Consider the following 26,706-nt stretch of genomic DNA (forward strand, 5'->3'; position numbering starts at 1 on the left):
AGGTCGTGGTATCGAATCCCGATGAAACAGCGGACATTCTGCCTTTATGCTAGCTTTCACTTCTCAATAATGTGAAAATCCGCCCGGAACAAAACGTGTCTCGGACTCCAAATTGAACTGTAGGTCCCTTACATCGGCAGAACTACTAGAGTATGTAATGAGAGAGCAAGTGGGCGGAATGGCGTCCCTATTGATTGACTCCCAGACATTCATGCACATTAACTCACTTTGAATTGCAACTGTTCCTATGGCAATTTTTTTCTAGCCGTAACCCACGGTCAGTGTCAGCATTCACTTTGGACACAGAGCTCTCTAATTCCCAGGAAGATTATTTCTAATCGTACTAAACATTTTGGTCAGAATACAAGAGAACATTCCATAACTTTGTCATCTTTAAAAATTCCACTTACGCTGAAAGTGAATAACCGACTTGAATCGTCGTCTCTATTCGGTACAAATATGCTCAGTCGTCTTCATATACGAGGGAACATGGTAAACGATTACGAATGTAGCCAAATCGACATAGAGAACATGTACTGGTCACTGTTAAGAATTGCAATGACACCACACTCGACTAGAAGATACGTATACGTACACTAAGTGATCGAAAGTATCCAGACACCTGGCTGAAAATGACTGACATGTTCCTGGCACACTCCATCGGTAATGCAGGAATTTAATATGGTGTTGGCCCACCCTTAGCCTGGATGACAGCTTCCACTCTCGGAGCCATTTGTTCAATCAGGTGCTGGAAGGATTTTTACGGAGTGGCAGTCCATTCTTCACGGAGCGCTGCACTGAGGAGAGGTATCGACGTCAGGCAGGTGAAGCCTGGCACGAAGTCGGCTTCTGACACATCCCAAAGGTGTTCTATAGGATTCAGGTCAGAACTCTGTGCAGGCCAGTCCATTACAGGGATGGTATTGCCGTGTAACCACTCCGCCACAGACCGTGCATTATGAACAGGTGCTCGATCGTGTTGAAAGATTCAATCGCCTTCCCCAAATTGCTCTTCAACAGTGGGAAGCAAGAAGATGCTTAATACATTAATGTACGCCTGTGCTGTGATAGTGTCACTCAAAACAACGAGGGGTGCAAGCCCTCTCCATGAAAAATACTACCGCACCATAACACCAACGCCCCCGAATTTTACTGTCGGCACTATACATGCTGGCAGAAGACGCTCACCGGGCATTCGCCATACCCACACCCTGCCATCGGATCGCCACATTGTGTACCGTGATTCGTCGCTTCACACAACGTTTTTTCACTGTTCAATCGTCCAATGTTTCCACTCCTTACATCAAGCGAGGTGTCGTTTGGCATTTACCGGTGTTATGTGTGGCTTACGAGCTGCCACTCTGACTAGAAATCCAAGTTTTCTCACCTCCCGCCTGTCATAGTACTTGCAGGGGATACTGATGCAGTTTGGGATTCCTGTGCGATGGTCTGGATAGATGTCTGCCTATTACACGTTACGACATACAGACGTATGAAACAAATGACACCTAATCACCCGACCACGTGCGAAGTCCGTGAGTTCCGTGGAGCGCCCTATCCTGTTCTCTCACGAAGTCCAATGACTACTGAGGTCGCTGATATGGTGCACCTGGCAGGAGGTGGCAGCATGATATGCCTAATATGAAAGACGTAAGTTTTTGAGGGTGTCCGGATACTTTTGATCACGTAGTGTATATACGAAGGCATTGTGGAACCAGCGCCTCCCAGTTTTTTATTCCGCTGTCAATACAGTTTGAGGTACCACATGTCATGCACATTACTCGGTCGACACTTCCGCTACGCTGACGCAGGCTGCAACCTCCTGGTTTTTAGATGCCTTTGAACTGTAGCTCGTTATATGGCTGTGTGTAACGTAACTATGTTGCTGCGTGACAAACAGCTCGCTGTAATTGAGTTTCGAATTCAAAGAGTTCGTCCACACACTGAGCACACTCTCCTTCTGCATAAGGATGACTGATAACACAGGAGAGCTGCAACATCTGCAACAACCCCACGCCTTACACACACAATCATCGATCATCCTCCGTACAGTCCCGACTTCGCCATATCCGATTTTCATCTGTTTCCAAAAGTAAAAGAGTGTCTTTGAGGACTTCACTTTGATAGTGATAAAGCAGTGCAAGCAGAGGTGAGGTTTTGGCTCCGTCAACAAATTCAAACATTCTCCAGTGATGGTATCAATGAACTGGTCGCTTGTGAAGAGAAATAGAGAAATGTCTTTGTGACTATGGTGACTATGTTGAGAAATAAATAATGTCATATGTAAACATTAGGAAAAAAGATTTAAAATTTTAATAAAATTCGTTTTGTTTAAGAAGCCTTAAGAATTTTCATATAAGCACTCCGGAGTCGTTAGTTTAAAGCACACTCTCGTATGTAACGGGAGATTCAGATGCAATCTGCAACACCTTCAAAAATCGCGAGAAATTTCATACTCTCTCGCCCGTTACACACAAACTGTTGATTCCACAGAAAAAAATTAACAGGATCTTTTCACACGAAATTTAATTTAGTTTAATTATCTACTGGAATACATTTCGCTGGAGGCTATGGTTTCCAAGGTATTTAAGAAAAACTCTGTTGAAAGTCATTTGTCATATGGCTTTCTAGAATAGTTCGAAAACTTCAGCCTCTAGCAAAAAAACGTATCGCACTACAAAATTTAATTATATCAAATTTCCTTAAAAAAAGTCTTGTTTACTTTTTTCTGCAAGACTAATAGTTTGCGCACAGTGCGCGAAAGAATGTGAAAATCTTGCTCATGGAATTTGAAGGCATTGCTGGTACCATAAAACACGTCGGTAGCGCCACCGTCTTGTGATTTCCCTTACTCACTGAAGACGAATGCCGCGCTGAATTCCTGGAAAATGACACAGGTGATGCCCTTCACTACCCTTCCCAAATCTGAGATCGCATTCCGTCTCTCATAATCTAGGATCACACTTTCCTTCTTTCACTGGTTAACTGTAGTGCTGATCACGAAGTGACTGGTGTAAATGTGCTAGTAAAAAATTTAATTCCTTGCAGGAATATGAACATTTAAAGAAATTGTCACAAGTCATAATGCACAAACCTCAACGAAAATTAATTGCTCGTAGCAGCAGAGTAGAAACTGCGTATCAACTACGATTATTTACTCGTAGTTTCGCAGTGGTCATAATGATTTGAAATTACATTCCTAGCAGCGAAATTTCATTAGTGTTTTACTGGACAGTTTTTCCAAAACTGCTCTTTAACCTAATTACATCTACATCTAGATGGATACTCAGCATATCACACTTAAGTGCCTAGCAGCAGGTTCATCGAACCACCTTCACAATAATTCTCTATTATTCCACTCTCCAACGGCGCGCGAAATAAACGAACATCTATACCTTTCCATTATTGTACTATGATGATCATTTCTCTATATGTAGGTCGGCCTCGGAGGAGAAAGTTTGATGATTGAAATTTCTAGAGAAGATCTCGCCGCTACGAGAAACACCTTTATTGTAATGATGTCCACTCCAAATCTTGTATCATCTCCCTGACGCTCTCCCCCTATTTCTCAATAATACAAAACATGCTGCCATTTTCTGAACTTTCTCGGCGTACTCCGTTCACCCTATCTGGTAGGAATTCCATACCGAGCAGTAATACTCCAAAGCAATACCCACAAGCGTGGTGTATGCTGTCACTTTATTAGATGTGTTGTACCTACTAAGTGTTCTGTCAATAAATATCAGTCTTTGGTTCGCCTTCCTCACAACATTCTCCATGCGTCCTTTCTAATATAAGTTGTCCGTAATTGTAATTCCAAGGTACCGGTATTTAACTGAATTTACGGCCTTTACATTAGATTGATTTATAGTGTAACCGAAGATTAACGTAACCCTCTTAGCACTCATGTGGAGGATTTCACACACTTCATTATTTAGCGTCAACTTCCAATTTTCGCACAATACAAATATCACTTCTAAATAGCTTTGACCTACGGATAACTTTAGTAGACGATAAACGACAGCATTATCTGCGAACAAAATAAGACGGCTGCTCAGATTGTTTGAAAATCGTTCATAGTTGAGGAACAACAGAGGGCCTGTAATACCACTCCGGGGAACGCCACAAATCACGTCTGTTTTACTCGATAACTTTCCGTCAGTTACTGCAAACTGCGACTCCTCTGACAGGAAATCACGAATCCGGTCGCATAACTGAGACGATATGCGATAAGCAATGGTAAGACTGAGATTCAGGAACCAGATTTTAAACTGTAAGACATTTCCAAGGGCAGATGTGGACTCTGACCACAATCTATTGGTTATGAACTGTAGATTAAAACTGAAGAAACTACAAAATGGTGGGAATTTAAGGAGATGGGACCTGGATAAACTGACAGAACCAGAGGTTGTACAGAGTTTCAGGGAGAGCATTAAGCAACGATTGACAAGAATGAGGGAAAGAAATACAGTAGAAGAAGAATAGGTAGCTTTTAGAGACGAAATATTGAAAGCAGCAGATGATCAAGTAGGTAAAAAGACGAGGGCTAGTAGAAATCCTTGGGTAACAGAAGAGGTATTGAATTTAATTGATGAAAGGAGAATATACAAAAATGCAGTAAATGAAGCAGGCAAAAAGGAATACAAACGTCTCAAAAATGAGATCGACAGGAAGTGCAAAATGGCCAAGCAGGGAGGACTGGAGGACAAATGTAAGGATGTAGATGCATATATTACTAGGGGTAAGATAGATACTGCCTACAGGAAAATTGAAGAGACCTTTGGAGAAAAGAGAACCACTTGCATGAATATCAAGAGCTCAGATGGAAACCCTGTTCTAAACAAAGAAGGGAATGCAGAAGGGTGGAAGGAATATATAGAGGGTCTATACAAGGGCGACGTTCTTGAGAGGATGTAGATTAAGATGAAATAGGATATATGATACTGCGTGAAGAGTTTGATAGAGCTCTGAGAGACCTCAGTGGAAACAAGGCCCCAGGAGTAGACAACATTCCATTAGAACTACTGATAGCCTTGGCTGAGCCAGCCCTGACAAAACTCTATCATCTGGTGAGCAAGGTGTATGAGACAGGCGAAATACCCTCAGACTTCAAGAAGAGTATCATAATTCCAATCCCAAAGAAAGCAAGTGCTGACAGATGTGAAAATTACCGAACGATCAGTATAATAAGTCACGGATGCAAAATACTAACGCGAATTCTTTACAGACGAATGGAAAAACTGATAGAAGCCGACCTCGGGGAAGATCAGTTTGGATCCCGTACAAATATTGGAACACGTGAGGCAATACTGACTCCACGACTTATCTTAGACGCTAGATTAAGGAAAGGCAAACCTAGTTTTCTAGCATTTGTAGACTTAGAGAAAGCTTTCGACAATCTTGACTGGAATACTCTCTTTCAAATTATGAAGGTGGCAGGGGTGAAATACATGGTGGCGAAAAGCTATTTACAGTTTGTACAGAAACCAGATGGCAGTTATAAGAGTCGAGGGGCATGTAAGGAAAGCAGTGGTTGGGAAAGGAGTGAGACAGGGTTGTAGCCTCTCCCCGATGTTATTCAATCTGTGTATTGAGCAAGCAGTAAAGGAAACAAAAGAAAAGTTCGGAGTAGGTATTAAAATCCATGGAGAAGAAATACAAACTTTGAGGTTCGCCGATGACATTGTAATTCTGTCAGAGACAGCAAAGGACATGGAAAAGCAACTGAACGGAATGGACAGTGCCTTGAACGGAGGATATAAGATAAACATCAACAAAAGCAAAACAAGGATAAGGGAATGTAGTGGAATTAAATCGGGTCATGCTGAGGGAATTAGATTAGGAAATGAGACGCTTAGAGTAGTAAATGTACACTGGCAACGGCAAGGAAAACGTTTCTGAAGGAGAAAAATTTGTTAACATCTAGTATAGATTTGTGTCAGTACGTCGTTTCTCAAAGTATCTGTGTGGAGTGTAGCCATGTATGGAAGTGAAACGTGGACGATAAATAGTTTGGACAAGAAGAGAATAGAAGCTTTCGAAATGTGGTGCTACAAAAGAATGCTGAAGATCAGATGAATAGGTCACATAACTAATGAGGAGGAATTGAATAGAATTGAGGAGAAGAGAAATTTGATGCACAACTTGACTAGGAGAAGGGGTCGGTTGGTAGGACATATTCTGAGTCATAAAGGGATCACAAATTTAGTATTTGAGGGCAGCGTGGAGGGTAAAAATCGTAGAGGGAGACCAACAGATGAATACACTAAGCAGATTCAGAAGGATGTAGGTTGCAGTAGGTACTGGGAGTTGAAGAACCTTGCACCGGATATAGTAGCATGGAGGGTTGCATCAACCCATTCTCTGGACTGAAGAGCACAACAACAACAACATTCGATAACCACATAATTTGATTACCAGCCGCTTGTGAGGTACCGTATCGAAAGCCTTTTAGAAATGCAGAATCAGTTTGAAATTCCTTGTCGATAGCACTCAACACTTCGTGCGAGTAATGAGCTAATTGTGATGTTTCCTAAGCCCGTGTTGTGTGTGCCATCAGATCGTTCTCTTTGAGGTGTTTCATTTTTCGGCATAATACACTCCTGGAAATTGAAATAAGAACACCGTGAATTCATTGTCCCAGGAAGGGGAAACTTTATTGACACATTCCTGGGGTCAGATACATCACATGATCACACTGACAGAACCACAGGCACATAGACACAGGCAACAGAGCATGCACAATGTCGGCACTAGTACAGTGTATATCCACCTTTCGCAGCAATGCAGGCTGCTATTCTCCCATGGAGACGATCGTAGAGATGCTGGATGTAGTCCTGTGGAACGGCTTGCCATGCCATTTCCACCTGGCGCCTCAGTTGGACCAGCGTTCGTGCTGGACGTGCAGACCGCATGAGACGACGCTTCATCCAGTCCCAAACATGCTCAATGGGGGACAGATCCGGAGATCTTGCTGGCCAGGGTAGTTGACTTACACCTTCTAGAGCACGTTGGGTGGCACGGGATACATGCGGACGTGCATTGTCCTGTTGGAACAGCAAGTTCCCTTGCCGGTCTAGGAATGGTAGAACGATGGGTTCGATGACGGTTTGGATGTACCGTGCACTATTCAGTGTCCCCTCGACGATCACCAGTGGTGTACGGCCAGTGTAGGAGATCGCTCCCCACACCATGATGCCGGGTGTTGGCCCTGTGTGCCTCGGTCGTATGCAGTCCTGAGTGTGGCGCTCACCTGCACGGCGCCAAACACGCATACGACCATCATTGGCACCAAGGCAGAAGCGACTCTCATCGCTGAAGACGACACGTCTCCATTCGTCCCTCCATTCACGCCTGTCGCGACACCACTGGAGGCGGGCTGCACGATGTTGGGGCGTGAGCGGACGACGGCCTAACGGTATGCGGCACCGTAGCCCAGCTTCATGGAGACGGTTGCGAATGGTCCTCGCCGATACCCCAGGAGCAACAGTGTCCCTAATTTGCTGGGAAGTGGCGGTGCGGTCCCCTACGGCACTGCGTAGGATCCTACGGTCTTGGCGTGCATCCGTGCGTCGCTGCGGTCCGGTCCCAGGTCGACGGGCACGTGCACCTTCCGCCGACCACTGGCGACAACATCGATGTACTGTGGAGACCTCACGCCCCACGTGTTGAGCAATTCGGCGGTACGTCCACCCGGCCTCCCGCATGCCCACTATACATCCTCGCTCAAATTCCGTCAACTGCACATACGGTTCACGTCCACGCTGTCGCGGCATGCTACCAGTGTTAAAGACTGCGATGGAGCTCCGTATGCCACGGCAAACTGGCTGACACTGACGGCGGTTGTGCACAAATGCTGCGCAGCTAGCGCCATTCGACGGCCAACACCGCGGTTCCTGGTGTGTCCGCTGTGCCGTGCGTGTGATCATTGCTTGTACAGCCCTCTCGCAGTGTTCGGAGCAAGTATGGTGGGTCTGACACACCGGTGTCAATGTGTTCTTTTTTCCATTTCCAGGAGTGTATATGTCCCAAAATCCTACTGCATATCGACGTGAAATATACAAGCCTGTAATACTGTGCAAGGAACGTAACTGCTATACAGTCTGGACCGAAAGACTTGCTTTTATTCAGTGATTAAAGTTGCTTAACTTCTGCGAGGATATCTACTTCTAAGTTACTCATTTTAGCAGCTCTTCTTGATTAGAATCCTGAAATATTTACTTCGTCTTCTTTGGTGAAGGGATTTTGGAATCCTGTGTTTAGTAACTCTACTTTAGCAGCACTGTCATCGGTAGTGTTTCCGTTGCTGTCGCGAGGAGAAGGCATTGATTGTGTCTTGCCGTAGCATACTTCACATGCGACCAGATTCTCTTTGGATTTTCTGTCAGATTTCGAAACAGTTTACTTACGGGAACTATCATAAACCTGTCGCATTGACTTCAGCGCTAAATTTCGAGCTTCTGTAAGAGATTGCTCATTTTGGGAGATTTGATTTCGTTTAACTTTGGTATGCTTTTTTTCGTTGTTTCTGCAACGATGCTCTGACCGTTTTATGTACCAATGGAGATCAGCTCCGTCGTTTGTTAATTTATTTGGTAGAAATCTCTGAATAGCTATCTATTCTGTTTCTCTTAATTGAAGCCACATCTGGTCTACAGTTACATTGTTAATTTGAAAGCAGTGGAGATTGTCCCTCAGAAAGACGTCAAGCTAAATTTTTTCTCCTTTTCATGAATAGGTATATCTTTTGTTTATTTATGGAGGCTTTAGGAATTAGATTATTCTGTCTCGCAACGACAACCGGGTGTTCACTAATTTCTGTATCCGTTTGATGCTCGTTGTTAGCTCAGGAATATTTGTTGCTTCGACGTCAAGTGTATTTTCACAACCGTTTATTATTCGAGTTGGCTCATGAACTAATTGCTCGAAATAATTTACAGAGAATGCATTTGTCATAATTTAGGATAATTTTTTACGCGTACCTTCGGTTTTTAAAATGTCTTTTTCGCCGACATATCGAGGGTAAATTGAAGTCACCACGAACTATAATTTTATGACATGTTCGAAATTAGACTCAAGTTTCTTGTTTTTAACCCTTCAGCAATTGTATCATCTGAATCACCAACACAGCAACGACAATTTACATCTGTTGTCACCATGGTTCCAGCATCACGTTCTTACTGCGTTCAGCTTGTACCCTTTGAGACTGATGCCATTTTTATGTTTCCCCGAGACCCTCTAACGGTCTAACCTAAACAACAGCCCAGTCCACGACATACAGCCCCCGCTGGCAGCGTAGTTGTATCCTGCGTGTAATTAATAGCCCTCTATCATAAAAATAAATTAGCCAATTAAACTCAAATTATTATTGATACACGAAAACGCGAATGTTAGCGAAATAAACGCCAATGATTGAAAACCCAATAAGTATTTCTCAGTTTAATTTATCTTTGGTGAAAATTACAAGTAATGTTTCCCTAGAAGTTTGGTCCACTGGCAGACAGTGGTGAAGTGAGGGATGTATCATCCAAAGACTTACGTGCCGTAAAAATGTTGCTAGATGAAAAACAAAAGGCATTTTCTTAATATATCCTAAGGAAAAAGAAGAAAACGATTCGAAGCTGCGGTAGTTTTGACTTTCAATGAAGGTTTCTAACTCAAAAAGTTCACTGACAGCTTTGAGCATGACATTGTAGCACACAACCAGAATACGTGCGGGCTAAGCGTACGTAGCTCCCACCACGAACTGAATGATGAAAAAATCATTACAGCTGTTTAGCTTATCTTTTTGGTGTTAATATTGCTGCATATATGCAATGACTGCCATTTGCAATATTGCATTACGCAATACCTTTCTTACTTATCACGCGTTTGTGATTTTCCATATTTATCTTTCATGTATAACAAGTATTAACAGCTATTTGCGTTATTCGGAAGTGAGACATGGGTAATGCACAAAAGCGACAAAAGTAGAATACAGGCTAGTGAAATGAAGTTCCAGAGGAGCAGGTTGAGTGTAACAAGACGAGACAGATTGCGAAATGTGTATGTGAGGGAAAGACTAAAGGAGGAACCAGTACAGGACAGGATAGAAAAATCAAGACTGCAGTGGTATGGACACATGAAGAGAATGGATGAGGGAAGAATTCCAAAGAGGATGTTTGATCTGCAACTGGAGGGGAAGAGGCCCAGAGGAAGACCAAGAGATGGATGGGTGAAGGGAGTGAAGGAATGTGTGACGAGAAGAGGAGAGAACTGGACGAAGGTGGAAGAGGGGGAATGGTGGAAAGACAGAACACGATGGAGAGGCTTGTGTTCCCGACAGACCCAGCCAGTGGCTGGAAACCGTCCAAGATGATGCGTTATTCCATGACACTGATGTCGATCATGCACACATTACAGACATCGTATATCGTGTTGTAACACAGTAGTACGTTGCAGAATATTTCTATTAAATTGACCATCTATACTGTAACCCATTTTGCATTTTACACTGAAGCGCCAATGAAATAGATACAGGCATGCGTATTAAAATACAGAGATATGTGAGCAGGCAGAATACTGCGCAGCGGTCGGCCACGCCCATATGAGACAACAGGTTGTCTTGTTGGATCGGTTACTGCTGCTACGATGGCAGGTTATCAAGATCTAAGTCACTTTCAACATGCTGTTATAGTCGGTGCACGAACGATGGACACAGCATCTCCGAGGTAGGCATGAAGTGGGGATTTTCCTGTACGACCATTTCATGACTGTACCGTGAATATCAGGAATCTGATAAAACATCAACTCTCAGACATCACTGCGGATGGAAAAAGATCCTGCAATAATGGGACCGACAACTGAAGAGAATTGTTCAGCGTGACAGATGTGGAACTCTTCCGCAAATTGCTCCAGATTTCAGTGCTGGGCCATCTATAAGTGTCAGTTGGCGAACTATTCGACGAAACATCATCGATATGGACATTCGGAGCCAAAGCCACACTCGTGTTCCCTTGACGACTGCACGACACAAAGCTTTATGCCTCTTCTGTGACGGTCAACAGCGACATTGAACTGTTGACGACTGGAAACATGTTGCCTAGTCGGACGAGTCTCGTTTCAAATTGTGTCGAGCGGATGGAAGTGTACGGGTAGGGAGACAACCTCATGAATCCACGGACCATGCATGTAACCAGGCGGCTGTTCAAGCTGGTGGAGGTTCTGTGATGGTGTGGGGCGTGTGCAGTTGGAGTATGGGACCTCTGATACGTCTGGAAACGACTGTCACAGTTGACACGTACGTAAGCATCCTGTCTGGTCACCTGCATCCACTCATGTCCATTTCCATTCCAACGGACTTGGACAATTCCAGTACGACAATGCGATGCCCCATACATCCAGAATTGCTACAGAATGGCTCCAGGGACACTCTTCTGAATTTAAACACTTCCGCTGGCCACCAAACTCCACAGACATGAACATTATTGAACATATCTGGGATGCCTTGCAGTGCGCTGTTCAGAAAGAGATCTCCACTTCGTCGTATTCTCATTGATTTGTGGACAGCCCTGCAAGATTCATGGTGTCCGTTCCCTGCAGCCCTATTTCAGACATTAGCCGAGTCCATACCACGTCATGTTGTTGCACTTCTGCGTTCTCGCTGGGGCTGTACACGATATTAGGCACGTCTACCAGTTTCTTTGAATCTTCAGTGTATAATTGAAGAAGAATATGAACACAATACATTGCAACAGGTTTGGTGATTAGCAGTGGGTTTACTACCATGTTACGATAGCTGTTAGGAAAATTTCCGTTTCATTCATTATTTATCTGAAAACTCTGTCAGTAGTTGCCAAAAATGCCAGTACACCAGAAGAAGAGGCATAAAGTATTCATGTAACTACAGGTTACATCGCTTCATTCATAATGTTTCTACTATGCAGCGGTTAATATGTCCGCTAGGTTTACTTACTTCGTCGGTTGACGGGTAGCTGAATTTCTGTGCCCGTTGTGAAACGTTGGTAAAGAAATTAAGTTCCTGTGGATTTATCTCGTTAATTTCATAGTATTTACTGCTTCACTATGTGAGATGACTACCGTAAATACTTTTTCTAGAGAATGGGACCACAACGTGAAACATTGGCAACAGGTTGTTCGGCGATGATCGTGTTCGACCCATATGAATCATTGTAATGGGTACAACATGACACCTTTTGTCACCTCCTTTGATGGATCGCTTCCTCTGCTGCCTCTGGTGTAAGTGATTAACGTCGCACAGTGACGAGAGTTCCATAGTGCTTTTACGTTTCCATAATGACTTCCATTCTGTTACGTGCTATTCACTTCAAAAGAACTAAATCTGAAGAGTTAGATAACATTGATCAAAAGAAAAATTTCGCTGCCCACGTGCTATAAATACCTGACACTGTCGGGCAGAGACCCATCAATTAATTCAGAGCGAAGGAAGCTTCTGATATGAAGTTTCTTTATTGCCTTGATAACGTGTATGCACACTGGATTACTGGTTCCTACAGGACTATGCTGCCATCATCAGATACACAGAGTGTAGGTGATGATATCATAACATGTACATTTTGGATCTGTGGTGTGCGTACTGTAAGACCTTCGGTACACACACAATCAGATCATTTGACATATCGCTCTAACGAAGTAGGCAAGTGTCAGCAATATGTCTCGTGGTCTTATCGTGGCGTGTTTATCTTCTTCCGTTAGGTCAGACGATAGAAATGCCACTTGCACGCTTCGAGTAGCAGATTGACGGTGACCAACTTTAAACAGAACTTCATTAATTTTCACACACATTTATTAAAATAATAACAAGCATAAAAATAACTTAACTTGGCTTTGGATGCTATTTACTATTGACAATCTGAAGTTCCTTTGGTCTTGGTACGTTAATCTTATCCTCACGTATCTCTGATACTTGACAAAAGTGTCTATACATTTATCTTCATGGCTATGTACAGGAATATGATAATCTTATTAGGCGCAAGCTGAATTTTGACTATAGACTGGTACAGACTAATGCAGACTGGCTAATTGGCGGTCTGTACACTCGTTATAATACCACGAGCGTTGAGGTATCACTGCGCGAGTGTGATCCGCGAGGAGAAAAGGTTCTACGTTAGAAGCAGTCTCATTGGCTGCATTGCATATTAATACGCGGATCGGCGGAAGCAGAATTTGGTCCGTCTCTAAGACAGCGCCATCTCGTAGTGCGGAGACGGACGAGTGCTGCGCCTGCGCTTTTGTGCTTAGCGGGGCGCGCTCTAGTGGGAAAGTTGTGTACGCGCTGACTACGCAGAACTATGTACACAACAGGATCAGAATACCGTAGCTTAGTCCTGTTCAAACTAATACTCAAGTTTTGTGGTCCTGTCCTCCTCAGTTGCGCGTAATACTACGGTATATTGATAATTTTCACTTATGGACCGTCTGACAGCAACTGAATAAAACACAATTTTAGGGCCATACGCGTTTCGCCTTTATTTTCTGCAAGGCATCATCAGTGGCCTGGAATATGTACATATGTTAGCTATTTTATTTACATTTTTGTCACTGTGCCTATAGGTTATAAACAGTTCTGGTGGTTGCTATTTCCTATTAAGTAGTAATGTTTTGAATTGTACCTACAGGCTGCGTAGACAGTTCCTTACATATTACGCTCCTGTTGCATTTTTGGTGTTGTTCTTCTTTCTGTGAGCGCCAATTTGCTGTTTTTTCCACATTCCACAGCACTATGCACTGAACGCTTGTTTTAATGCAATGTTTTGGTTTCTGTTGCCGACTGTCAAATGTTTTTGCCCAAGATCGAATATTACTGCCAAACTTATGAGTGTAACTATTAAAGTATCTGTGGTCTGTTCGTGTATGCATTTGTGTGTGCGTTTGTGTATGTATGTGTGTGTGTGTGTGTGTGTGTGTGTGTGTGTGTTTTGGTGTGGTATTAATTTAATTTTACTTTATTTTATTGTATTAAGTCGGTACTTATCTTTATTAATGAACATACAGAAACACAGTAGTGAACTCAGTGTCTACAGAAATCTGTCTATTTCGAGTCGGAGCTGCTAGGTCAGCGTCGGCTGACGACAAACAACAACTCTGCCGCGATGAACACACAACTGACTAGCAAGTACACAATTCGGTGGCGAGTATACAACTGAGCGGCGAATGCAGAACTGTCCTAGCGCTCGCGACTCCAGCACTTAAGAAGCCAGCGGCGATTTCCTGTATCGCTGGCGCTGCTTATGCGGACGGCGTCCGGACTTTGATGCTGCCAACCTTTTTGCAGCGGGCTCGGTTGGCATTACTGGCTAGGATATAACACTCCTCCCCCCCAAATCGCCGCACCGTCGTTGAATAATGACGTGGCGAGCGTCGACGGCGGGGGAGGGGTCTGGCCGCAGGCGAAGCAGAAGAGACCGGGGCGGAGACTGTTGTCGGTGGCAGTCCCCGGTCCGCACCCCAGCATTGGCTGCGCGGGGCCTCGGGAAACACCGACTGAAAACCGAGGTCAGGGTGCACGCCTGTGACCACGGGCGCAGCTTCTGGTACTGGACGCGACGTGGCGTCGGGACCCACGAAGAGAGGCAGCGTCTCCTGACGCTGCGTCGACGGCTGCTGAGTGGGCGCCGGACAAGGCGCTACGGTGTCAGACTCCTTGGGGGTGCCCAAGGAAAGCGGCTGCAGGACGGGCTGCACAGCCACCGCTTGGGAAGGCGGCCCGACTGAGGGGTCGACGTCCATCAGCTCCGAAGGCGGTGGCGACTGAGGAGGGACCGCAGGCGCCGGAGCGACCTCCTGGGGCGCTCACGGATGAAGCTGCGCGGGAGGCATCAACGGGACGGGCAGTCGGCGTGGTGGCGGCGACGGCTGCTGCTGCTGCTGCCCAGGGGGCGGCAGCGAAGTCGGAAGGCGCGGCTGGAACCCGCCGCGGACCAAATCTGTGGACAAAGAACGAGCGGCAGAATCCGGGCGGCCAGCGCGGCGCAACTGGTTCTGATGCCTCCTGTGCACCCCAGTAGCACCTCGAACGGTATAAAAACCGCGACCATGGACACTTATCACGGTACCACGTTCCCAACGACGGCGACCGTGATAAACTCTGAAAAAAACGGCGTCGTTGCGCTGAAAACGCGTGCGATGCTCAGAAGCGGCGGGTCGATCCGGGGGGTGCAACAACCGTAGTAGGGTGCGATGACGACGGCCGTGGAGAAGCTCTGCAGGCGAAGGGCCGCCGCGTGGCGTGGTCCGGTACGACGACAGGAACGTGATGAGGGCCTGCTGACGAGAGTGCGTAGCACGAAGGCGGACCATATGATCCTTGAATGTGCGCACAAAACGTTCCGCTGCACCATTCGATTGAGGGTGGAACGGCGGAGTAAGAACATGGCGAATGCCATTGGCAGAACAAAAACTTTCAAATTCAGCAGAGGTAAATTGTGGACCATTGTCAGACACTAAAACTTCTGGAAGACCCTCAATACAAAAAATTGAAGTCAACGCCTGTATAGTTTGTGCAGACGTTGTAGACTGCATGGGCACAACAAACGGAAAATTACTAAATGCATCTATCACGATGAGCCAACGAGAATTCCAATATGGACCAGCGAAATCAATATGTACTCGCTGCCAGGGACCGGCAGGGCGTGCCCACTCAAAATAGCGTTGAGGCGGAGCAGCTTGGTGTTCGGCACACGTCGAACAATCTGTAGACATCTGCGTAATCTGCTTATCAATGCCGATCCATGTACAATGACGGCGGGCCAGCTGCTTGGTGCGGACCACTCCCCAATGACCTTCATGCAACAAGTCGAGGACCTTGGATTGGAGCACTTGGGGAACCACTACACGAAGCTGGTCATTCTCGGTGCGTAACAGCAAAACTCCGTGCGAAACAGACAACAGATGACGTTGCGGATAATAGCGACGAACCACAGGATCCGATATGTCCTTTGCCTTGGACGGCCAACCACGTTGAACAAAACGTAATAGTAAACGCAGATGAGGATCCGTAGCTGTCTCACGTGCCACCTGACGATAATCAATCGGAAAATCCCGGAGGGATTGATGCTCATCGGCGTCAATCTGATGGCAAGAGTCGTCAGAGGAATCGAAAACATCATCCGCAGCAATCGGCAATCTAGAAAGCGCGTCAGCGTTTGCATGCTGAGCTGTAGGGCGATACAGTATCTCATACTGGTATTGTGATAACAAAAGAGCCCAACGTTGTAGTCTCTGAGCTGTCCGCTGAGGAACTGGTTTAGACGGATGAAACAGTGACTTGTGATCTGTTACTAAATAGAATGGTCTACCATAGAGGTAGTGATGGAATTTTGTGACACCGAACACAATAGCCAACGCTTCCTTGTCCAATTGGCTATAATTACACTGAGCTTTGTTTAGCAATTTAGATGCGAACGCAATAGGACGTTCGGTGTTACCGACTCGGTGAGACAACACAGCACCGAGGCCGAAAGAAGAGGCATCACAAGCTAACACCAGAGGCTTGTTAGGGTCGTAATGGACCAGACAACGATCATTCAATAAAGCCTCTTTAAGCTGCTGAAAGGCTGATTGGCAATCAGCTGACCACACAAACGGAACATTCTTACGGCGGAGACGATGCAACGGTGCAGCAATCTGTGATGCATTAGGTATAAACCTAATATAATACGTCAATTTGCCAAGTACTGCTTGCAATTCATGCAGATTGCGAGGGGCGGGCAAATCACGAATAGCTGCTAAATGTGACTGGGAGGGATGAATGCCTTGAGCATTAATAACATGTCCCAGATACTCCATCTCCGTAAGGAAAAATGAACATTTATCGATGTTGCAACGTAGGCCTGCCTGAGACAACACTTTAAACAAACACTCCAAATTACGGAAATGTTCAGCAGGCGTCCGACCGGACACAACAATATCGTCTAAATAGTTGCAACACGATGGGACATTAGCCAGAAGTTGTGACAAAAAACGCTGAAAAACAGCTGGAGCTGACGCACAACCAAAAGGCAAACGCAGAAAACGGAACAACCCCAACGACGTGTTTATGACAAAATACTGTTGTGATTGCTCGTCGAGGGGCAATTGCAAATATGCTTCACGGAGATCAATTTTGGAAAAGAAACGAGCTTCCCCTAACTTATCCATCAGCTCGTCCGGTCTAGGCAAAGGAAAAGAATCAATGACAGTCTGAGGATTCACTGTCGACTTAAAATCAGCACACAAACGTAACTTGCCAGACGGTTTCTTTATAATAACTAAGGGAGAAGCCCACTGGCTCGCTGAAACGGGTTGAATAACACCGTTGTTTTGCCAACGACGAAGTTCATCTTCTACAGGTGCCCGGAGGGCGTGAAGCACCGGACGAGCACGACAAAATCGAGGCTGAGCATTATCTTTTAACGTAATATGAGCGGCAAAGTTCGCAGCACAACCTAGTTCGTCTTTAAATATGTCACTGTATCGTTTACACAAATCGGTTATGCTGTCTTGAGGAACAACAACAGAATTAATTTGCAACACATTGTCTTGGATAGACAGGCCAAACAAGTCAAAACAGTCTAATCCGAAAATGTTTACACTGTCTGTAGCGCGGAGCACTCTGAATGAAACTGTTTTTGTATTGCCACGGAATGTGGCTGGCACGCTACATACACCTAACACAGGAATTTGTTCTCCACTATAAGTAGCCAAAGAATGTTTTGCCGCTGAAAGTTTAGGGCGGCCGATAGCCGCATACGTAGCACTATTGATGAGAGTCACAGACGCACCAGTGTCTAATTGAAAATTGAAGGTCTTATCCTGGATGCGTAGCTTCACAAATAGTTTATTACACTGTCTCTGGATCGGTGCAGTGGAGGCGGAAGACACAAAATCAGCGCGTTTAGCGCGTGTTCGCTGCTTACGACAACTCGTGGGTTGGGCGGGTGGAACAACAACTCCCGCTTCACTTGCAGTCTGTACATTACTTTTTACAGCGTTTGAATTACGCTTGGGTCGCATAGCAGAGGGCTGGGTGGGTGGCTTATTGCGAACAAGTTTATTACCCACACGAACCGTGGAAGAGTCTTTAAACGCGACCTTCGGGGCGGGCTGGCTTTGAAGAACATGAATAACCATGGGCGGGGCAGCACTAGAATTGTTCTTGCGTTTACGCAAACAAACAGTCTGGATGTGTCCTTTCCTTTGACAAAAGTGACAAACCGCGTTTCTTAACGGGCAACGTTCACGAGGATGAGCAAGAACACACTTAGGGCAAGACTTAACTCTATCATTTTGCACACGCGGCTGACGAATGTGTTTCACATGACGCGGCCGGCTAGTGTTTACAGTCTGACTCTGCCGGTGGGGCCGCGGGCGTGGCATAACTTGCTTAGCACAGGCAATTTGAGAAATACATGGCTGATCTAACTCACACTCAGCATAGTCAAAAGTATCTTGGGCTTCAATGATGTTCATCACAGTCTCTAATGACGGGTCAGGCAACTTTAAGATAGCAGCACGAATACGAGAATCTGCAATGTTTTGAGTAATAGCGTCTCGTAGCATGACATCACTGTAGGAAGCTCCACACACACAATTCAATCGGCACTGACGGGTGAGGCCCCGTAAATCTGTTAACCACTGTTTATTAGATTGATGTGGCAGTTTCTTTAATCTGAAGAACTTGAATCTTGCTGCTGCCACATGAACTCGCGACTCGAAATACTCAGCAAGCTTGTTAACAACAACGTCATAGTCTAAAGCTTCTGGCTGGGATTCCGGGAACAACTTACAAAGTAGTCGATAGACTTCCACGCCTGCAGTGGAAATTAAATAAAGCTGCCGCTCAGTACCTGTGATTTTGTAGACTGTCATGTGCGTCTGCAACTGCGCGAAATATTCTCGCCATTCTTCGCTTGATGCATCAAAAGCACGGAAGGGTGGTGCTGCCTGTGCTTGTTCCTTTTGTGTTGGAGGATTAGCCGCTTGTTTGGCGATTGCTTCCACCAGACTTTGTATTTGCTGACTCTGTAACAAGATCAACTGTTGTAATTCGGCAGACATAGTGAACACAAATTAAACCAGCCCCCAAAATTTTATCGCTAGAATTAGTACAACCAGAAACAAGTTGAACCAGCCCTGCACACGAGTTCGGAAGACCTCGTCGCCAGTTTTGTGGCGGTGTTCGTAGCGACAAACACTTGGCTGTAGAAATGGCTTACGAAGTCACCGCCACACTTTTAATAGCGGGCGGACCGGTCCGCTGGAACAGTAAACAGAAAGATGAAAACCCAAACACTCTGATTAAATAAAAGTCGGTACTTATCTTTATTAATGAAGATACAGAAACACAGTAGTGAACTCGGTGTCTACAGAAATCTGTCTAGTTCGAGTCGGAGCGGCTAGGTCAGCGTCGGCTGACGACAAACAACAACTCTGGCGCGATGAACACACAACTGACTAGCAAGTACACAATTCGGTGGCGAGTATACAACTGAGCGGCGAATGCAGAACTGTCCTAGCGCTCGCGACTCCAGCGCTTAAGAAGCCAGCGGTGGCGCGCGCAGACTTGCGGCGATTTCCTGTATCGCTGGCGCTGCTTATGCGGACGGCGTCCGAACTTTGATGCTGCCAACCTTTTTGCAGCGGGCTCGGTTGGCATTACTGGCTAGGATATAACAGGAACGGTATTGGTTACTACATGAAATTAAGATGCTCTATTCGTAAGAACAGCACCTAAACATGACGCTGTATGAGACTCATCTAGAATTGGCAAAAAACGTAGGAAACACCGCAGTTTTCATGGCATTAGTAGAAAAAACTGAGCACAACACATACATAGCAATGAAACATTTACAAAACAAACATAAACACAAGATAATGAAACTAACAGTAAAAAAGACGCAAAAATACATTTACATTTTAAATGTGAAACCACATGAACACCAACACACATTCCATCCACGCTTAGTTAACCTAACAGAGACAGAACTACACGAAAACGAAAAATTGCTCTTGGAAAAAGGTTTGAAACACTGCACCAATAGCAAAGTGAACAATCAATACATAGAAAACCTCATAGTAGAAATCGAACACATCCTTACACGTGAAGAACAACAAAATAATTGTGAAATAAACATAGGACTGACAAGAGAACTAGTAAAAGAAGAAATAAAAGGCATAAAAAACAAACACAGCAGACACACAATAAGAACAACCAAACAGAAGCAGCTACTATGAAAAGGTTAAAACAAAAGTTAACAAACAACAACGTATTAATAACAAGAGCAGACAAGGGAAATGTAACAGTACTCATGGGTAAAGAGCAATACATCACAAAAACCAAGGAATACATAAACACCAACGCAATACAAAAACTAAAGTCAGATCCAACTACACGATTCCAGGCAAATGTGAAACGAACACTGAAAAACATTGAACACACACTCACAGACAAACAGAAATACTACTTAACACAGAAAAACCCACAAGCACCAACACTCCGCAGCCAACCGAAAGTACATAAAGACGGAATGCCAATGAGACCTGTTATCAACTTCAATAAAGCCCCAACATACTGCATAGCCAAACACCTCCAAAAGTTAGTTACAAAACACTATAAAGTAGAAAGCAACAGAACAGTGATAAACACAGGAAACCTAATAGAAAACATACAGAACATACAGGTACCACACACAGCATCACTGATTTCATTCGATATAGAAAATATGTATACCTCCATCCCTATCACAGAAACAATAGAAATCATAGAACAAAATCTCTCATCCCACAGCAACCTCACCACAGACGCAATAAAAGAAATAACAGATATGCTCAGACTGACAACTGAACAAAACTACTTTCAGTTTGAGGAAGAATATTATCTACAAACTGATGGACTGCCCATGGGATCCCCAATATCAGGAACACTAGCAAACATTTTCATCAGTCACCTTGAAAATCAGATATTTGATAAGATAACCACGAATGAAAGTTTCAAAATCATATATTGGTACAGATACGTGGATGACATTATCTGTCTGGTAGACGAGCCAAATGAAAAAATAGATGAACTCCATTCAGAAATAAACAAAGCTCATAAGAACATAAAATTCACACTTGAAAAAGAAAAAGAAAATCAAATAAATTTTCTTGACATTACAATTAAAAAAGAAAATGGAAAACATACATTTAACATCTTTAGAAAACCAACAGCCACGGACACAATAATACATTCCACATCCAACCAACCCCAAAGCCAGAAACTTGCAGCACTAAGACACATGTTACATAGATTAAACAGAATCCCACTCAGCAAGAGAAACTATGAACAAGAAATTAACACGATCATACAAATAGCTAGGAACAACGGGTATGACACACATGTGGTACACAGGCTCAATCAAAAAATAAAACACAAATAAAAAACAAACGCAACATTTCCACAATACAAAAGAACTCACAAGCTGAAAACTTACAAACACCCTGAACAAACACACACAATGACAACACCACACAGAAAAGAACCAGATGGTACACCATGACCTACACACTTAAACTAACACACAGAGTTGCAAACATCCTAAAGAGATAGGGCTTAAAAATAGCATATAAGTCTGGGCAAACCCTTCAATCACACCTAAGCCAGCCAGCTACCAGGAAGGACAAATTCCAACAATCAGGAATATATAAAATTGAATGTCAAAGTTGTGATGCAGTATACATAGGCATGACATGCAGGAATTTTGAAACAAGATACAAAGAACATATCAGATGTTGGAAGTATGGAACAAACCATTCCACATTTGCAGAGCATTTAAAACACTACAACCATCATCCTACAGACATGGAACAAGAAATGAAAAGAATGAGAATAAGCAACCATGACAAACATCTTATACAAATGCAAGAAAACTTCCACATCCAGAAAGCCATAACAGAAAACAAACATGTGATAAATGAACAAACACACATCAGCACAGGCTCCCTACTACACTTAATAAAGGAAATGATAACATAATATATATATATATATATATATATATATATATATCTATATATATATATATACAACACCAAAATACAGACAGACACACACACACACACACACACACACACACACACACACAGCCCACGCCCACCAAAAAAAAAAATTACACAACACCAAAATACAGACAAACACACACACACACACAGCACAAAAAAATACATATCACACCAAAACACACACACACACACACATACACAGGACAAAAACAAAAATAAATAAATAAATACAATAAAATAAAATTAAATTAAATTAATACCACACCAAAACACACACACACACACACACACACACACACACACACAGATACACAGACGCACCCACAAATGCATACACGAACAGACCACAGATACTTCAATAGTTACACTCATAAGTTTGGCAGTAATATTCGATCTTTTGCAAAAACATTTGACAGTCGGCAACAGAAACCAAAACATTGCATTAAAACAAGCGTTCAGTGCATAGTGTTGTGGAATGTGAAAAAAACAGCAAATTGGCGCTCATAGAAAGAAGAACAACGCCAAAAATGCAACAGGAGCGTAATATGTAAGAAACTGTCTACGCAACCTGTAAGTACAGTTCAAAACATTACTACTTAATAGGAAATACCAACCACTAGAACTGTTTATAACCTATAGGCACAGTGACAAAAATGTAAATAAAATAGATAACATATGTACATATTCCAGGCCACTGATGATGCCTTGCAGAAAATAAAGGCGAAACGCGTATGGCACTAAAATTGTGTTTTATTCAGTTGCTGTCAGACGGTCCTTAAGTGAAAATTATCAATATACCGTAATACTCAAGTGTTCATAAACCCTGTCGATGCAATAAAACACGTCACATGAAAAGCTTTCTTAACATTATATATGAAGTTAGTATATGTTCCCGAAAGAACAGATACCATTGATGACCGTGCAACTTCTCTAGAATGAAATGATAATTAAATCGACACCCTAGCTGCGAACAGGCGTTGATATACATCATTGGAGATATGTTGAAAATGTGTGCCCTGATTGGAACTCGAACCCATATCTCCTGCTTACATGGCAGACGCTCTATCCATCTGTTCTTTCGGGAACAAATACTAGCTTAATATATAGTTAATATATGGCTACCCGGCCATTGACCTTCTTGTGCGAACGCACATGCTATGCCACAACTCGTACAGGACTTGGTAGATTAATCAGCCACGAGTAATGAGTGTGATGGGCAAACATCTATTAGGCGCACTACGAATGTAGTGGTGTGGACATGTTGGGAATGTGGGTCTTACGAGGACCGTGCAAGGGCTAAGTCCCTGCAGGCGCCGAATCCTCTGTGCGCTCGGTGGCTCAGATGGATAGATCGTTTGCCATGTAATCGGTAGGTCCTGAGTTCGAGTTCCAGTCGGGGCATACATTTTCAACATGTTCCCAATGATGTATATCAACACCTGTTTGCAGCTAGGGTGCCGACTTAATTATCATTTCTTTCTTAACGTTGTATTTATTATAATGTCAGTGGCCGCATGCCCAGTGTACTAGGTATGTGTAGAACCACATCGCTCCGGTGACATGTTTTCAGCGGCTGAAGACGTTTACGTATGGGCTAAAATGATAGCTTGGTGTAAGAAGATTTCGCGGCATCTGGTAAGACGAATGTGGCCTCTTGTTTTCAGTTCCAAGATAGGTCTTTGCCCAAAAGGACCATACAGTATCTATCACAAACGAATTCTTTTTCCACTAGTCAAGAGGTTATTGCCGATAAGTGTTTCCAGCCATTACCGTTATTGCTCCTAGGAGTTCTTAAGATTTATTGAAATTTATTTTACTGAGACTGTTTCTAAATGTGATGTTTAAAGATTCTGCATTCCTCTTCAACTTTTAGACACCTGAAAAATGTCACGTCTAGTCTTAAGAGAAATCACATGTTTTTAAATATATCAGTGTCTTGAGGGCACCATGTATTTAAAATGCCTGCTTTCGGTTCCCTGCGTTAAAATCAACAAATCTTCTACGAAACATTTACCAGGTCCATGTTGTGAAACCTTGTAAAAATCCAGTTTGTAGCAAATACATTTTCCATTCGCTTTGTTTGTTATTTTACTTAATCTGAGTGTATTACCCTTTACGATGCGGTTTTCTATGTCAAAACGTTGCGAATTTCCAAGACGCTGTTAAAAAACCAAAAGATACGACTCTACTGCTCTACACACTGATGACCCACAACATTATAACTAACTCAATTGTTCAAAATGACAGTCACAATCGCATTATTTATTTTGCCGCCAAGCGATTTCAACCCGCGATGGGGTCATCTTCAGGCCATTTACACCATTTGGTCGCTCGCTGGAGTCGTCACCCTGCCTCTGTACGGTTGGTAACACAACAGTGCACAGGCAGGGTGACGACTCCAGCGAGCGACCAAATGGTGTAAATGGCCTGAAGATGACCCCATCGCTGGTTGAAACCGCTTGGCGGCAAAATAAATAATGCGATTGTGACTGTCATTTTGAATAATTGATTGTAAGTAAATTAATCGCTGTTTATCTTCATACAACTATGTTGTCTAAAAATTATGACTAACTGCTAAAAGGCATGTTCGTTCGCCTTTGATACGTAACACAGTCGCAGTATATTTTGTAGCATGGACTGGAGAAGTCCTCGGCACGTGTCTGAAGGCGTGTGGCGCCAGGTGTCCACGCACATTTCACGCAATTCAGTAAACCATCCGCCGGTGGCTTATGGGCTGCCAGCTGTCCCTTGATAGCGCACCACATGTGTTCCATCGAGTTCAGATCAGGCCACTGACTTGGTCAAAACATCAACGCGAGTCCATTGTCATGCTGCTCAAATTCTGCCCCTGTCATACTGGCAGTTATTCGGATGGAAAGTACACTCATGTTCAGAAAAAAGAGAACACCTTAAACGACTAGAGATAGGACGTTCATATTTGCAGGACATGTACGTTAGTATGTTATGCATAATGATTAGCATTTCAGTCACCTCGGTTGAGCATGTGTCCAGTTGTCTAGTATGCACAAGGACCTTCTTGGTCCCTGATACCTTGTTCCACGCATCGATGCGTGTAAGGCGTGCATGGCGCCCTTGTAGATAGCTATCCACGCTGCATTTACCAGGTTCCATAGTTTATCTGTTGTGGTCGGCACTGGGTCACAGCGCTGCATCTGTCGTTTCAACATATTCCCCAATTTTCGATTGGAGACAAGTCCGGTGCTCTAGTCAGCCAGGGAAAAAGACTGATATCATTTGACCCCAAGAAGGCACGTGTTCGTGCAGCAACATGTGGTCGTGCATTGTCTTGCTGAAAAGTGGCGTCTGGGGTGTTGTACAGATAGGGTATGGCTACGGGTCGCAGAATGTCGTTCACGTAGGTCACTCTTGTCACAGTAGCCTAGACACGCACGAACTGTGATTTGTGTTTGAACCCAACACAACCTCACATCATAAGTCTTTCAATTGGCGCTGTATGTCTTGCGCGAATGCAGTCACTGTGGTGTCGCTCCCCCCTGTCTGCGGCGAAACAAAATGCGGCCATCATTTTCAAACAACGAAAACCTGAATTCTTCCGAAAGCGCTATCTGATCCCATTTCTGTCCCAAGAGACGTCGCTCCATACACCATTGATGTTTAGCATGTTTCTGCACATTCGTCAAAAGTAGGCGGAGAAGTGGACGACGATTCCGTAACCTATACCGTAATAAATGGCGACAGAATGTCACCTCTGATAGTGTACGATGTGTTCCACTGTTCCACTGTTGTTCCAGAGCCGAGGAGGACGCAGAACTGTCCCCCAATGCCATTCGGGATGGTGTGTCGATCTTCTCGGGGGGTGGTCTTGGGTGGTGCGACCTTTCCGTGAACCATTCTGTACACACTCGTTGTACTGCCGAAAAACTTCGTTCCACGCGAGAAGCAATTTCAATGCGTCACATCCTCTCAAGCCAGTAATGTGCCCTCTTTCAAACTCACTGATTTGACGGTAAGGTTCCCGCATACCTCTGCGAGGCAACCTGCACGTCTGTTCAAGTCACTCATCCATTATTTCGGTTTACAGCGACAACGAGAGCCGCAGGTATATTTTAACGTTAGGTGATGCTACGCCGCGATGTCGATGTTGACCTTGAACGCGCGGGCCGACTTGGTTGATATGCTAATCATTTCTGCAGAACATAGTAATGTACATGTCCTCTGAAAATGAACGTCCTGTCTCAAGTCGTTCAAGGTGTTCTGTTTTTTTCTGAATATGACTGTACCATCGCCTTCGGGGAAGACATCAGGCATGAAGACAAGCAGATGCTCCGCAGTAATGTTCACCCAATTATGCTGATGGAAGATGCTGTCGCCTTGGAGAAAGAAATCAAGCATAAAGGATGCAGGAGGTCCGCAATAATCTCTGCCTCGGAGCTCCATAATCAGCAATGTGCCCTGAACAGTGTGGTCGGAAAAGCTTGAGCCTGTCAGGTCTGTCGCAGACAGCCGCCGATCTTGCTTTACAGAGCGGCCAGGACTCAGAGCTTAAAGTTCTCTGACGAAGCGTAATCATCTAAGACTTTATGGATTACTTATGGATTCACCGTCCTTATGTTACTTCCCTTGGATTCTCACGACAGTAGCACTCCAAGATCCGACTAGCTCCACTGGTCGCGAGACGTTTAATCC

This window comes from Schistocerca piceifrons, chromosome 6 (assembly GCF_021461385.2).
Source record: "Schistocerca piceifrons isolate TAMUIC-IGC-003096 chromosome 6, iqSchPice1.1, whole genome shotgun sequence".
NCBI classification, from domain to species: Eukaryota; Metazoa; Arthropoda; class Insecta; order Orthoptera; family Acrididae; genus Schistocerca; species Schistocerca piceifrons.